This window comes from Pleurodeles waltl, chromosome 7 (genome assembly GCF_031143425.1).
Source record: "Pleurodeles waltl isolate 20211129_DDA chromosome 7, aPleWal1.hap1.20221129, whole genome shotgun sequence".
In the NCBI taxonomy this organism is placed as follows: Eukaryota; Metazoa; Chordata; class Amphibia; order Caudata; family Salamandridae; genus Pleurodeles; species Pleurodeles waltl.
Genome location: NC_090446.1, coordinates 179733850 through 179749098, shown reverse-complemented (window position 1 = coordinate 179749098; position 15249 = coordinate 179733850). Strand labels below are relative to the sequence as shown.

The 15249-nt window shown below is 41.7% G+C and overlaps 1 protein-coding gene across 1 annotated transcript in view; it reads right to left on the bottom strand.

Annotated features, from left to right (window-relative positions):
- The window catches only part of PCIF1 (phosphorylated CTD interacting factor 1), a 136023-nt gene extending 121343 nt beyond the window's left edge, over window positions 1-14680 (bottom strand). Inside the window, exon 1 of the mRNA XM_069243514.1 lies at window positions 14603-14680. The gene's annotated coding sequence lies outside the window, so the exon portion shown is untranslated. The remainder of the gene's footprint in view (window positions 1-14602) is intronic.
- Window positions 14681-15249: the final 569 nt, after the last annotated feature.

Below are 15249 nucleotides of genomic sequence, written 5' to 3'. Positions count from 1 at the left end.
GCATTCAAACCAGGAAGACAAACATATGTAGTCACTGATGCAAGTGCGAAGGGTTTGGCTGCCGTGCTTGTGCAGGAAAATAAAGGAAAAAAATGTTAGTTGCGTGTGCATCAAACATTTTGAGAGGGGCAGAGAAAAATTATTTGGTAATTGAAAGAGTCTTTAGCTATTTACTGGGCTCTTAAAAATTTAGACGTTTTATTTGGGGAACAGAGTTTGTAGTATTGTCTGACCATAAACCACTAGTGGAAGTTTTTGTAAGCAAACAATTGAATTGCATGTCTGCTAAAATAGGAAGATGGATAATTGGACTGCAAGACTTCAAATTCGAGATTGCATATTTACCTGGTGCATTGAATGTGAGTGCTGATTGTCTTTCAAGATTAGTTGATGTTAATGAATTTGTGTTAGAGGAAGATGTTTGTGTGATTGACAGCAATGTCGATGAAATTACCAGTGGTGCGATAAATGAGCAGGAGTGGAAAGATGCACTGAAGGAAGATACTGAATTGTGTAAAGCAATTGAAGCTATGGAAAATGGGAATTTCATTAACCTGGAAATTGTTTGGAGATTGATTAAGGAAGAATTGGTAATGGATAAGTCAATGCTATTGAGAGGTTTGAGGTTAATTCCACCGCGTAGGTTAAGAAAGAAAATAATAAACCAAGCACAGTATGGTCATCTTGGGATTGTAAAAACGAAAGAAAATTTGAGAGCCAATTTCTGGTGGCCATGCATGGATTTGGAAAGTGAACGAGTGGTTCGAGAATGTGTTCAAAGCTCAGTTAGGGACAAGATATTAAAAACTCATAATGTACCCATGGTTTGTAGGATGTTAGCAAATAAACCATGGGATGAAGTTGCTATTGATATTGTTGGTCCTTTACAAAATGAACATTCAACCCCTTATCTTATTGTTTTGTTAGATTTATATTCAAGATGGGTTGAGGTTAAGGATATTTCTTCCTTCAGTGTGAAATTATTTTTAGAAGACTTTTTTAGGAAAGATGGTTTTCCTAAATCAATTCGGTCAGATAACGGACTGCAATTTTGTTCTACGGAGGTAGGAAAATATCTGGAAAGTTGTGGCATTACACACAAAAAAACTGCTGTTCATCATCCGGAAACAAATGGTGCTGTAGAAAGATTCAATAGGTACATTAAAGAGAGCATTCAACTGGCAAGAGTAAATGGGATTGATTAGAGAAAAGAACTAATGAGGAGAATAACTGCCTATCAGTTTTCTCCAAATGCGAGAACTGGTAAATCTCCGTTTGAGCTTTTCAGAAGAAGAGTGCCCAAGACCAAGTTGTGTCCAGGATGGTTGAACTGGATTAAGAACAATTTAAATTTGTTTGAAACAGACTGGAGAAGAAGAGAGGAAAGATTAATGCTCAAGAGGAAACAGGACTATGATTAAAGAAAAAAGGTTTGTGAGAAGGAGGTCAAAGTGGGTGATGGTGTAAAAATTAAAGCTCCAGTTGGTTGTGCAGAGTGGTCCAAATACACTAGACCTCTGAAGATTATCAAATTATTTAGGAATGCAGTTAAAACCTCAGTTGGGAGAATTTGGAACAGGAACAGAGTAGTTCCTGTCAAAGAGTCGCTGGAGAAGAATTTGGTTTCTTCTTCAGAAGAAGGAAACTTAGAGTCAAAACGATCTTTAGGGTCTAAAAGGTGACTATCATGACAGAGGAGTTTGTTATAAAGAAAGGAAAAGTAATAGGAAGAGAGTTATTCCTCAATAATTTCAAGATTATATACTGAACTGATAGGCATGAAATGCTTATTTCATGGTATTATTAGCTTTTATTTTGTGTAGGCGTTTATATGTCTAGTCATTAACAATTTGCTTTGTTTTGGGGTACTGTTTTGTTAAAAACGTTGTTTTGTTTGTTTAAAATGTGGAAGGGAGATGTGTGGTGTACATAACAAATGATTCAGAGAATGGAGTCATTTGCTATGGAAACAGAATGTAGAACATGAAGTAAGACGAGGGGGAGATTCGAACGGCAGTTGGAGTGTAGCCGTGGTTGGTAGAGGAGGCGTTTTTATAAAGGAATAAACAAATACGCAAAGTCACTTGGAGATTTGGCTTACCTTATTTATGGCACTTTACATTGGCGACCTCTCTCAGTATGGGAAAAGATTAGAGAAAACCTGGTGAAAAGCCTTAAAACATACAAGTTAGTAGGTTTGTACAGATTCAAAGGAATTCAAACCCAGGAACTACTACTTACTGCTACCTTCAGCCCCAGTACGTAGGTCCGCAAAAAGGTGGTGAAATGAGGAAATTGCTTGTTTTCAAGCCTTACTATAGTATTACCCCTGTTACAAATCAGAGAAGCTATTATCAGAGTACTTATTTAATAAGACTGCTGCTATAATTTGTCGCTGCACTACATGGAACCAACTGGACAAGTAGACTGTTTTACAGGACAAGTAGATTTATGAGGCACCCTGTCCCATGGACAAGTAGACATTTTAATATATTCCAAACCCCTGTACACTTTGTGGTCGAAGACTTTGAACCCTAGATAACATTCTGTTTGCAGATCAATCTCCCATTGGGTGTTCTGTGAGGTGAAGCAGATCTGTCAACCATTACTATTTAAGCCACTCTGAAACAATCAAGATCTTTTTGTACTGGTCTGTTTCTATTTTATGATCACTTTTAGAGCTGGGGGGAAATCAGTAGAAGTGTGTCAAATGTCTTGTACTAGTTTATCAAGAGAAGCGTATTCCAATGGGGTTTCACACTTATATTTGCAAGGAAGGTTTACGCATTTTGAGTTTTCAGCCATTGCGAAGGGGTCTATGGAAGGAGTCAGCCAAAATCCTTTGAGATAACCCACTCATTACTTACCACTTGCTTGCTCCATGGATCAAGAGTTGGACTCTTGTAATAAAAAGGTACATACCTGTGAACAAGTGCCATGTGCCACGCACTGGTTTGCTGAGAGTCCCCAATAGCATCCTTCCCTGTTTGTTCAACCAGCACATCGTGTTTGATTGCCTATATGTGTAAGGGGGCATCAGATGTGTTTTATGATTGAAGAACCAACATGTTTGGGGACTGGAGAAAGAACAAGTAAAAAAAAGAGGGGAAGGGAGCAAAACATGCTTGGCTTCTAGAGCAGTGGCAGCAGTCTTGCACCTAAGGAGAGAAAAGGGCATGTTTCTGGTGCTAAATTAAGCCTACATGTTTAGTGACAGCAGAGTGTTGCACTTATAAACGCAGAAAAGAAAACTGAAATACCTTGGGAGAAAAAGGAAACAACAAAGAGCAAAACAAAAGTGAATGTTTTGGTCATCAAAAAGGTACCTGAAGTGTCTGGAGATGGGAGAAATACAGAATAATGGTCACTGGCAAAAAGGAGGTAGGGAGGAGGGCAAGGCTGATGTATTTGGAAATGGAGAATAAAGATAATGTATGTGAAGACATACAGAGTGTTGTTTAAAGGTTTGGATATGGGGAAAGGAGTGTGAGCATATTTGGGGATGGAAAAAGAAGGTTTAATATATCTGCGGATTGACAGTTAGAATATCATATGCTTGGGGGACGAGTGGGATGGGCATGCGCAGTAAAGGTAGAACTGGTATGTTTGTGAGACAAAAAACTATTTTCTCCCATCGGAGAAAATATGATGTGTATAGATTAAAGAGAAGCATGGACGTTAAACATTTAATGTTTTTATTGAGGTTAATCAAAGCTATATCAATAAAATCATCATAATATATTGAAGAAAATATATTTTTTATAAAAAGAAGTTAAATGAGGAAAACAGCCATGTTTAGTCCTCATTACATAAACTCGAGAGCACGTTAGTCACAGGATAGGCGAACAATTAAAAGAAAGTTAGTCCAATGTATTACTACGATGTTACACTTTACTTCCCACTGTGTATTGCTGCTAATTTAACATAGACAGGTAGTTATCTGCTTACTTCACACCAGAGACAATTCCATTTAACAAAAGAAGACGGAATACAATATGATCCTGACTTCAATTCATAAGTAAAGTAGCAATTCCAAAATACACTATCAATATTTTTTTTTACTCATGACACACACCCAGGAGCTGAGAGGTACAGCTTGCTGAGCAGTTCTTAAGAATAAGTAATTAGGTTTAAGAGATACAGCTGGTATTGGCCTCGAGGCTATGTTATGGGGATTTGTATGGTGTACTGATCACCCTTGAGGGTATCCAGGCACCCTTGGATTCTCTCAGACACCACAGCTACCTCCAAGTGGAAAAGCATGGCTTTCTATTTCTTGCTGAATTAAACTAAGGGGCTTGCAGTCCTGATGGGGATTGTGCACTTATTCCAGATCCTGGAGACAATGTGGGAGGTGACACCTCCCATTTTCATGCGCCGAATGCAGACAAGGAGTCATCCTGTCAATCTAAGTTGGCTTTTATGGGTGTGGATGAGGATGCAGTTGTTGAAGTATGAATGGCCTATCTTGTGGAGTACTTTGTAGGAGAGGGAGAGGAGCCTTAAGGTGGCATGAATAGAGAGCAAGTGAAGTAGGTTGAGTGAATCTGGCAACCACGTTTTGATGTTTGTTGGTGAGCTTGGCAGGTGAATACTAAATAAAGCCTTTGCTTTAGTCTAGCCTGCTGGTGATGAGTGCTTATGTGACTGCCCAGTGGGAGCCATATAAAATTATTCCTGAGCATCTCAAGGATGTGGAAGTATGTTGCCGACACCACGTTGACTTAGCTGGCCATGCAGATTTGGAGGTAGTTATGGTTCCCAGTTTCCTGTTCACTTTGGTTGGGAGGGATGGTGGTCCTAGGATGTCGGGCCACCAGGCCAGGGTCCATAGAGTGGTGTGCTTGCCAAACAGCACCACTTCGGATTTGTAAGAGTTTGGCTTGAGAAAGCATCTTTTCATGATGGACATGCAAGTTAGGAAGTTGGATTGTGTGGTCGGTGCATCTCCTGAGATTGAAAGTATAGGTTGCATGTCCTTGGCATATAAGACAATGCTGAGGCCGTGTGATCGTACGATAGAGGTGAGAGGAGACACGTAGACATTGAAGAGGGTGGAACTCTAGGAGGAGCCCTGGGGTACTCCGCAAAACTGTTTGGTGGTATCTGATTGAAACGGGCATGGCAGTTTGAGAGCTTCTCATGATGAAGAGGATACATTGTAGGTTAAAGCCCTGGATATCAGTCATTGTGGAGTCTCCAGAGGTAGACAGTGTGGGAGACAGTGGGTCGAGAGGACCAGCAAGATGAGAGCTGTGGTGTCTCCCTTATCGGTGATTTGTCAAGTGTCATGTGTGGTAGCGATGAAGGGAAGCTTGATACTGTGGTTGGTTCTGAATCCAGACTGAGAAGAGTCGACGAGGTGGTTGGTCCCAAGACGCGACAGAGCATTGACCAGTTTTTCCAGGACTTTGGCAGGGTATGGTAGCAGAGAGTTGCGTCTGCCGTTAGCTGAAGGTTTCTTAAGTGGTGGTATAGAGGCAAGCTTCCAGGTGTTCGGAAAGGTGGTGGTAGAGAGTGAGAGGATGGGTACTGAAGGGAGTGGCGAGCAGATGGGGCCAGACCTTTTACTAAGATGTAGTGGTCACGGATCCAAGGGAGCATGCAGGATCCGGTTGGGTGGGACAAAGATTTTATAGATGGAACGAACTCCTCCGAAACGAGGATGGATAGTTTTTTACATAGGTCCTGTGGTGTATGAGCACCATGGAGATAGTATGCAAGCATGCAAATTCCTTGAGAATGGTTAAGATCTCTTTGATGGCACACACTGTGCTGTATGCGGGAAGAGAGCTGAATGTTTGAAAACACATCCTAAGGACTGACTTCAAGGAGTCTCTGACAGTGGCTTTGCAGGTTCTTGCAGTAGTATTTCGTTAATCTGAGGTCTTTGGTGTACCAGTTGGCATGAGGTGTGGTACAGGGTTTACATCGAGAAAGGAAGTCCACAGAAGCTGGTTACCCAGGTGTTCAAGTTGTAGGAAGGCTGATGGACAAGGAGTTCCAATTGTCATCTGTGCTTTTCTTCCATTGTTGGAAGTCCGGATGTTGGCATGTTTAAATTGGTGGGGTAGTTGAATGTTAAATTGGATACAGCAATGGTTGGTCCAGGTCAGCCGTTGGGGTATCCACTGGGATTTTGAGGAAGTGTTGAAGATGGGGTCAAGGAGGCTACTGTATAACTAGTGACCTAATCACTAACATGTGATTACATTGTTTGAATTTATTCAAGTCATTAATAAACATGATAGCCTTTATCTTTTCTTTAATGGACCTTTTAAGCGTGATACCATTAGATACCTTGTGTTATGTTGGGTAAGTGCTTTATTCAAAGTTGCAATCAATGGATTACCCCATAGGTGCTTATAGGATTGGGTTTCCATTTTCACACTTAATATCCCTGCTACTGCAACACTAGACCAAACCAAAAATCCCAAAAGGCCCCTTTAAAGCACCAGAGTCTGATTTTAAAAAGGAAAATATCCTGTCTAATTTCCATGCAACAAAAAAAAAGGGGCAGAGAGGAAATTGAGCTATCCTGACTGAAAAAAACACACCATACAAGAGCAAGAAAAATAAAGCTGTGAACATGTTGGGAAGAAAGAAAAGTGTAGTTACATTGTGGGGTACCAAAAAGGCTCCAAACATTTCTGGGAGCAGTGTGAGCCTACCAGAGTTGTCTAGAGACAGAGAAAGGGAATCTAAAGTGCCTGGGCCTATTGGGAGCGTACGGACCCCTCTCTATTTTAGACAACTGATCAAGTATAAAAATAATTCTAAAGAGTGACAGTGTCCAGAATAAAAATAGGCTGAAGGTCTAACAAAATAAGAGCAAAATTAGCAAAAAATAAAGAGTTGAACATGCTGCAAGTAACAATCTATTTCAAAGTCAATAAGATGAACAAGATATTAAACGAGAGAGACTACTCCCACAGCACACTGACTATGGTACGAGCGTGGAAGGAGGCAAATGCATTTGTGGGCTAGGGGGGAGAGACTAAGGGCGCTCACCCACTTTGGCACAGTGATTTGCTGGCAGAAGTGAGGGGCCTAACCGGGGTTCAAACAGTGGGAACGGATAGGAATTGATCATTTGGGAGATGTGTGGAGAGGACCAGCCGTGGTCACATTTGGAGAGCTCCAAGGGGAGTTTGGCCTCAGGGATAGTGAGCAATTCCGATACCTTTGGTTGGGCCATGCACTCCGGAGACATATAGCAGAGGGCGAGGAATTGCTGGAGTTTTCCCCTTTGGAAGACAGGGTACTCAGGGAACCTATCCCGGAGAATGGGCTTTCAGTGATCTATAAGAAACTAATGCATAATGCTCCAGACTTAATGGGAGGAGTGATGGATGCCTTGTCTGAGGACTTAGGGGTTCTAGATGACGAGGAATGGGGGCAGAGGGGCACTGAAAGAACCTCGGGAAATTGCTGTAAGGGCATCCTTTCGATTGATTAAACTGCAAATACTCCATAGATCCTACTACACCAGGACCCTACTACATAAAATAGGGAGAGCAACTTCACCACTGTGCCTGAGGCGATGTGCTGAAGAGGACACATTTTTCCACACTGTATGGGTGTTACCCTTGATACAAGTGTACTGATCCAACTTGAGTCAAGGGATGTCAAGGGTTGTGGAATTAAGGGTACCCCTAGAAGCTAAGACATTACTGTTGGGGATACAAGGGGATGTCCTGTGGCCACAGTATCAAGGGATCTGGTTGAAACTAGCCCTGGGAATCGCAAAACTACATATCGCCAAGGCTTGGGGCAGACAAGAGGTTCTAGAAATGTCTGCATGGGAAAAGGATTTAGATTGGAGCCAGAGGTCAGAATGGGTGATATATAAAGGGAGGGGTTGCACTAAAAAAAATGGGAAAGGTTCTGGGGGGCATGGAAGGCCTATAGAGGCTCGAACCTGGTGGACACATTAGGAGGGCACAAGGGGGGAGGGGAAGAAAGCAAGACTCACTAAGGACAACATACAGTGTTTTGGCTGTACAAGCGCCAATGTGACTGATGGGATAGCAGCGGAGTTAACAGCCTAGGAGAGTTGGTCATGGAAGACACTGTATGCAATTACTTATCCTGCATGAAGTTGTACCCTCTTTGTTAAATGAAATAAAAAGATTTAAAAACAACAACAAAAGGATGAACAAGAGAAAATAGTCATTCAGAAAACAAAACTGTCAGAGGCAAACAGTTAAGGGGAAAACGAATGCTTAGACTCAAAGAGAAGGGTGTGTCAACTTAAAAAAAAAATGTTTTATAATGTTCACAACACAGGATAGGGTTAGGCACTGACAAGACTTCTGGGGATGTGTTTCTAGCAAACTTAAAGGCTTCAGTAGATTATTAGATGTGCAGAACATAGGATTTCAAACAATTGATGTGCCATGTCCTAGCACCTCTTGGCCAGCCAGAAATCTTTAATTTCCTCATAGAGTTCTCAACGTGGACCAGAACAATGGCTTAAAAGTAGGTAAAATGCAAAGGTGTAAAACTAACCAAGGTAACTAAAATAGAAATTAAGCAATTAACAAATTTATGGAACTCTAAAACATGACAAACACTGTTAAGTACAGCTTTAAGGGAGATATATAAGTGAAAGAAAAGAGAAGGCGGGAATGCCCAAAAAAGTGAATTCTCACTGTACAACCTGAAAATAAGAAATGGGGCCACAGTTAGTGGGAGGAAGAAAAGGCTTTGATTCTTCAAAGACCAACATCAGCATGCCCTTCAATCATTAAAATTAAGAGCGGAAAACAGGATGATTGCATAAAAACTAAGATCCCTTGGGAAGCAGAAATACTTGGAGAAGGGGAATCAGAAGTGTCTGGGGATAGAGAAATTAGCAGATTTGTCCAAGCTGAAGAAAAGTCAAGAAACAGTGAATTGTATGTCAAAACATGGGGAAGAGAGGAAAGAGGATGTGCCAGTTGACCGCAAGGTAAAAAGCTGAGAAGGAATGGGGGATGACATGTCTCGGCACATAGATTTTGATTACTAAAGAGGAGCTCCATCTCAGATATAAAAATAGAATCCAGGAAATTATAAATACCATAACAACGGCAAGTGCAAAACTGTACTGATGCTACCGGTCACCATTAGTTAGAAAAGACTTCCTAAGTGACTAACATCCTACATATCTGCCCTACCTCATCTTCCCTTATTCACACAGCTTATGAACATATTGTTGTTAGTTCAGTAATGACATTGGGTTTAGATTAACAAACCCTTAGGTATGTCCTTACACCTTGCTGGTTTTGGTAAAAAGAACTGGGCAATTCAAACAAGAAGGTACTGCCTGCATACTGTTGCAGTGAACAAGGCAGTTGTTATATTTCAAATCCCTATTGCATGGTTACACCTCCTGGATTATGAGAGATGTACGCTCACCGAAAATGAGCAACACTCATACAATTCCTAAAAGAGTTTGTACTTTTTGTTTATACTATTTTCATACCGTCATGGTATTAAAAATAAATGTTGCCACAGGCAACACCGATGAGAATGCTAATATTCATACGATATGGGGGAAATGATGGTTTTATTCAGTTATAGTAAACAAGCATTGAAGAGAGAGAGAGGGGACGGTGGGCTGGTCACGTGGGGGCCAGGCGAGAGTGAGAGAAACAATGAATGTGTTTCCTTCTAAATAAATGATGTATGGTTTATTTCAAACTTAAAGTTGGTTATGAAGAAAATAACTTGCAAATATTCTCCAATAGACAATGAATGGAACTAATGAAAAAGTGTGCTATGAACACAGTGTGTTTTAACATACAATTATTCCAGATTCAAGAATTCCAAGATTATGAAAGGAAATAACAAGCAATGGCAAAGCCAATAGGTCTCACCTTTCAATTAGGTTTCCCGAACTTGTGGTTTTGACAACTTTTACTGATGCTGATCTACCTTAGCAAAAATAAAAATGCATATTTGCTAATGCAGAGCAGCATCAGAATTGGGGGTTGATGTAAAAGTGAGCATGCGTTATCACGCATGAGCATCTATGCGCCATGTGGCTACAGGGAAGACAACACAATTATGCAAATGCAAGCATGTCATGATGCAGTAGATGGAGCTGAAAAGTTAAAAAACATAGGAGTGTGCCAAACCACTTTTTTCTTTAACAAAGGAGAGGTATGGCAGCACACTCCAGCTGTCCAGCCAACCTGCTAAGGAAAACAAAATAAAATGGAACATGGAAGGAGGAGCAACAGTGTACTGGGTGGGAGCAACAGGCATTGTTGAGCAGCGGAAGCAGTAAGTGGGTAAGCTAAACTTGAGAACCTCGGAAGGGGTAATAATTAAAAGAACAGAAAAAAGAATCAGCAAAGACAATAGGTCTCACTGAATGTCCCTGTAGGGTTTCAAAGCCTATGCCATATAAATTCAATTATAATGTAATGTGTTACCAATTATCCCCACATACAATCTGTGTAAACGTCTTAGATACCTTTTATTCAATGCATGCACTTGTTAGCACGTACAATACTCCTGCAAGTACTGGTTTATTTGCAAGTAAATGTGGTTTAGACCAGGAGGGGGTAGTGATCGAGAGAGCAACACATGTCGTACTGGAAGAGGATAAAAAAAGATGGAGCCAGGTTGCGACAGCGTTGTGGAGCTAGACACTGGCACAGCAGGATGGGAAGGGAAGAAGAAATAGTGCCTCAATCAAACCGAGGGCAAGGGACATACACTAATTAAAATGAATCAATCTATGCTTGGTCCACGCACAACAGAAATAAAAAGAAGTGATGCCCAGGACACACTGAGCAATTAGAAAGCAGCAAAGATAAGTGACAATCTTGCCATGAAATAGTAAGCAAATGATGGGTTCCAAGCTCTTATCAGTACACAATACCTCTCGCCTGCTGACAGCTCATGAGGCGAGACCTAAAAAAACAAGTATGAAGGGGAGGAGTGGGAGAAGCGACAGAGAAGCAGGGATGGGAGAGCAGAGCGCACAAAGGTGGGGATTTGATTTGGGAAGTAGCACAGGAGTTAGAGAGAAAGAAAATAAATGAGTGCCCATGGAGGGCTGAATGAAAAAGAAAAATGTTTAGTGATTTAAATAGCAGAGGGTACAAGTCAAGTAATAAAAAGGATGGTAAAAGAAGCTATGCTCCAGGGAAAGGAAAGCCATGAATAAGAAGCAAGCATATAAGATAGACAAGAAAGCCAACTAATCATAAGCAATCAGTTGATCCTGTAAAGTATTGGTATTGTTCACAACAGGTCTTCGACAGCAGACAGCTGAAAGATGTCAGTAGGCAAGCTCTAAAAGGTAAGGCATACAATAAAGAGGATGATTGTAAAGAAAAGTTGGTGGGGAACAGATATAAAGAAATATATATATATTTGTATAATTAGTATTTCAGGTCAGGTGAGCAAAATATATACGTAACTAAAACAGCACCAAATATTCATGTTTCTAAAACTTCAATTATGTTAAAGCATGACCTTCTTGTCTAGAAAGATATATATAATATATAAATAAATAATCCAATGGCAGTCATCAACAGGAACAGCATTTATTGGTTTGCTAATTACTGATAATGTTGACACAGGCACAGTTTGATGAATCTTCATGAAACTTTCCCAAAAAAAAAAAAAAAAAAAAATCTCATCGGCCCCAGATCCTAATCGGAAAGTTCGGATAGCAGGGACCAAGAAAAAGGTGGGTCTCCCAAATCACATTTTTACCATTCATTTTTCATTATAAAAATGGAACAGCGATACCGCAAAAACTGCTAAATGGATGTACACCAAATTTGTTGAAAAACTAAATCTTGCTCCAAAAGGCATGCTTTATGAGATTTGGTGTAAATCCATTCAGTACCTTTTGAGAAATAAAGGCTCAAAAACGTTGTGTATTTCACACCGCAACTGATCCGCAAGCTCAACTGCGTATTGTGACTGGCTCGTTGTAACCTAGAAGAAAAATTGTTGCAGCCATCTTAGAACTCAGGCACTCAGTCCAGGGACCTATATAGGAAGAGTAGGGAGAAGTGCCCTGATCTCCAAGGGGCTTGGGAGGAAGTGTCCCAGAAGTCAAATAGAAAGAAAATGGGGATGTGTGGGGGGGGGGGGGGTTGGAGTTTTGTGAAACCACTGCGACGCTCAGCACAACGCCTGTGCTGTACTACCCTAACTACCCCCACCCCTTTAACACAAAAAAAAAAAAAGAGGCACCACCCCTATGACACACACACAATGATGCGTAGGGTTGGCTCAGGCCAAGCCTTGGACAGAACCCCATGCTGCGCAAGGAGATGAACATCTTACTATGCTTTAAAATAAAACAGAAAGTTACTGAAAATTACCAAGGTTAAAGTAACATTATAGTTAAGAATTGTAACATCCTACTTTATAATAAAAACCCTTAGGATTGCTCTAAAAAAAAGGTTAAAGGGACTTTATAGTGACTTTAATATGTTAGTTAAAACATAAGGTTTTGAACAAACAAAACCAATGAAATCCATCAGATATAGTTATTTCAAATAACTATAACTGGTGTCCTAAATTAACTGTAACTGAAATGAGTGACGAGGGAGCCAGCCAACTGTAGGTAATGGTAAGTGTAGGGTTGACATTAAGCTAGCTTTTTTTTTTAATTCACAATAATTATCGCTGACAGCCCATGAGTGTTGTGGACGAAACCAAAAAAAAGAGGGTCTGTGGCATAAAATACTTGCCTACGATCAATAACGTAGACAAGAAGGGAAGCTGGTATTGATTTCAGGTCACCTGGTTTCCATTTTTAAATTTGACCAGTAGGTAGATGTTTGTATACTCTCTCTCTCTCCTGTTTTATATCAAAGGACACAGTTTTGATGTACACGAGAAAATGTCAAACACAGCAGACCCGACGCTGAGCCCCACAACAACAGACCCAAAAATACGTTTATTTGGGGGTGCCACACCCCAAACTCCCCTCCAGTAGTTAAGCACCTTCCTGGACTACTATAACTCAATTGACTACATTTCGGATGAACTCATCACGCTCATTATGATCTGGCTTGACAGAGGAGCTGTTGTCACACAATTTTGTGAGATTCTCAAGAAGGGCTTAGCTCTACCACACGTCGAAAGCCAGGAAAAATGTTTTGATTGGACAGTTGTGAGCATCCTCAAAAATGTGCTTGCCCTCCACACAGCAGCGATCATTTTATTTATTCAGCTGTCCGAACTAGAATGTTCAGGGGCACACACAAACACATGCCTGTGTTATAGAACTAGGTCATTTACGGTGTTTTTCTTTAGCAGCAGCACTTACGTACGGAGGGAAGTCAGTGTGCATGTGTTTTATGTCTGCTTGCCTGCGTTCATAAGACAGCCCTGCCGACCTGAAAGAGTCTCGGCCTTATTGCGGCTACAAAACACTTTATGAACAAAAGGTAATGTAAGCTTTGGCTCAGCTACTTCAGGAAGTAGTTAATTATTAACGTTCCTACTTTCTCTCAAATTTTACTGTACGTCTTTTTATATTCTAAAAAAAATAAGTCAACAGAATTAATTATCTATCGCGACTGTTACAAGAAATCACTTAAAGATATGAAAAAATATACATGGGATATCGCCAAACATGCTCCAAGAACCAAATGCTGCTACGGCTTTTTTGAGAAGTCCGACGCCTGAGGACTAACCAAAACGAGATTAACACATCGTTGCCCTCCAAAAAACGTTAATATTCAAAGACAATGTGTTTAAATTATTCACAGCTGTATTATCGTTTACGCGTTTTTCCTTAGGTGTTCTTTAATCAAAAGTCCACTTAAACGGCTATGAAAGATGGCTTCGTCCACCCCATTCTTCAGAGGAAATGGCCGCCATTAGTAAAATCTATTAAGAGTTTTGCTCCCGAGCCTTCAAATCCCAACTGTCACGAAAAAGGCACGCGAAGTCAACTTCCAGAAAAAAAATGATAGTCGCAACCACTGCTAACTTCTTCATTGCACCCGCCGTGCTTGCCCTCTGCAGACAGCACGAGCTACTTTGTTCAGCTGGCGGCCATAAAGCCACGCCTGGCAGCCGCTCCAACATCTTGTAGCCCTTAAGCTAGATTTCTGGTAATTGCGCGTTTGCGCAGGCGCTCTCCCCGCCCCGCACGCGCTCGCCATTGCCGCTCGTGCCATATCCCTCCCCCTGCGCGCGCGCCCGGCCCGCTGGGCTGACAGAGTGAGCCAACAAAAGGCAGCAGGGCGACGAGTATCAGAAGGAGAACGGGAGCCGTAGGGGACGGACGTGAGCTTGGTAGTCTCCGATCGCATTCTATCCCTGGACGGCGGTGGCCCGTAGGCCACCAAACACGGGTTCTACGCAGCTTTTTATCCTCCAGCCGACCGCGGATTGAATTTTATTTACTTTTTATTTCTTTGTTCTTTCGGCAGTGCGCGTGCCCGCGTCTCCCGCCCACAATAAGAAGAGAAAGCAGCAAAATGGCGGGCGCCGGCGAACTTTGCCTTTTCTGGTTGATTTTCTTACAAATAAGATTCAGTTCTTATTTCTGGCGGCAGATTCAGAAGCCCAAGGAATTCCGGAATTAGGCGGTCGTATCGACAGTGCGCGGGGTGGCCGCTAGCCTTACCTGGGGCTGGATTAGCGGGGACTCGGTAACAGGCTCCACTCTGCGCACTGCTGTCCCGCCTCCGCCTCTCCCTCCCCACCGCCGCCGCCATCTTGTATTCCGGACCCGGCCCTGCCAAGTGCGCACGCGCTACCCCGAGCATCGTTCTGTCAGTCGCTGGACGCCATGTTGTGAGTGGCGCGTGTGAACAGGTTTCCCAAGGCAGGGTGTTGTGTATTTTTGCAGCTTCACATTTCTGGCCCAGTTTGCCGCTAAAACTAACTATTCTGGGTTATCCCGAAGATGAATCGGTAAAAGTGGCTTAAAAAATAAAAGTGCGTATTTACTGATAATAGAGAGGAAATTTACCTAGCCAATTCTGAAAACGGGTGACACCACTTCATGGAAACGCGTAGTCGAACCCTACAACGGGTGTCTTTACTAGAGGGAGAAGTAATATTTCTATGAATGGAAGTCCATATGAGGACCTATATTTAATTACGATTTTATGAAGTTCACAAGATTAAACTGCGGGGCATCCATTGATCACCTATGGATAGGAGATGGTTTATTAACATGCACATTAGGTGTGTGTGTGGATTTTTTTTTTTTCCTCCAGTGTCTACGAGGAGCGCATCTCCAATGGACAGGTTCAACTAGGCTTTTTT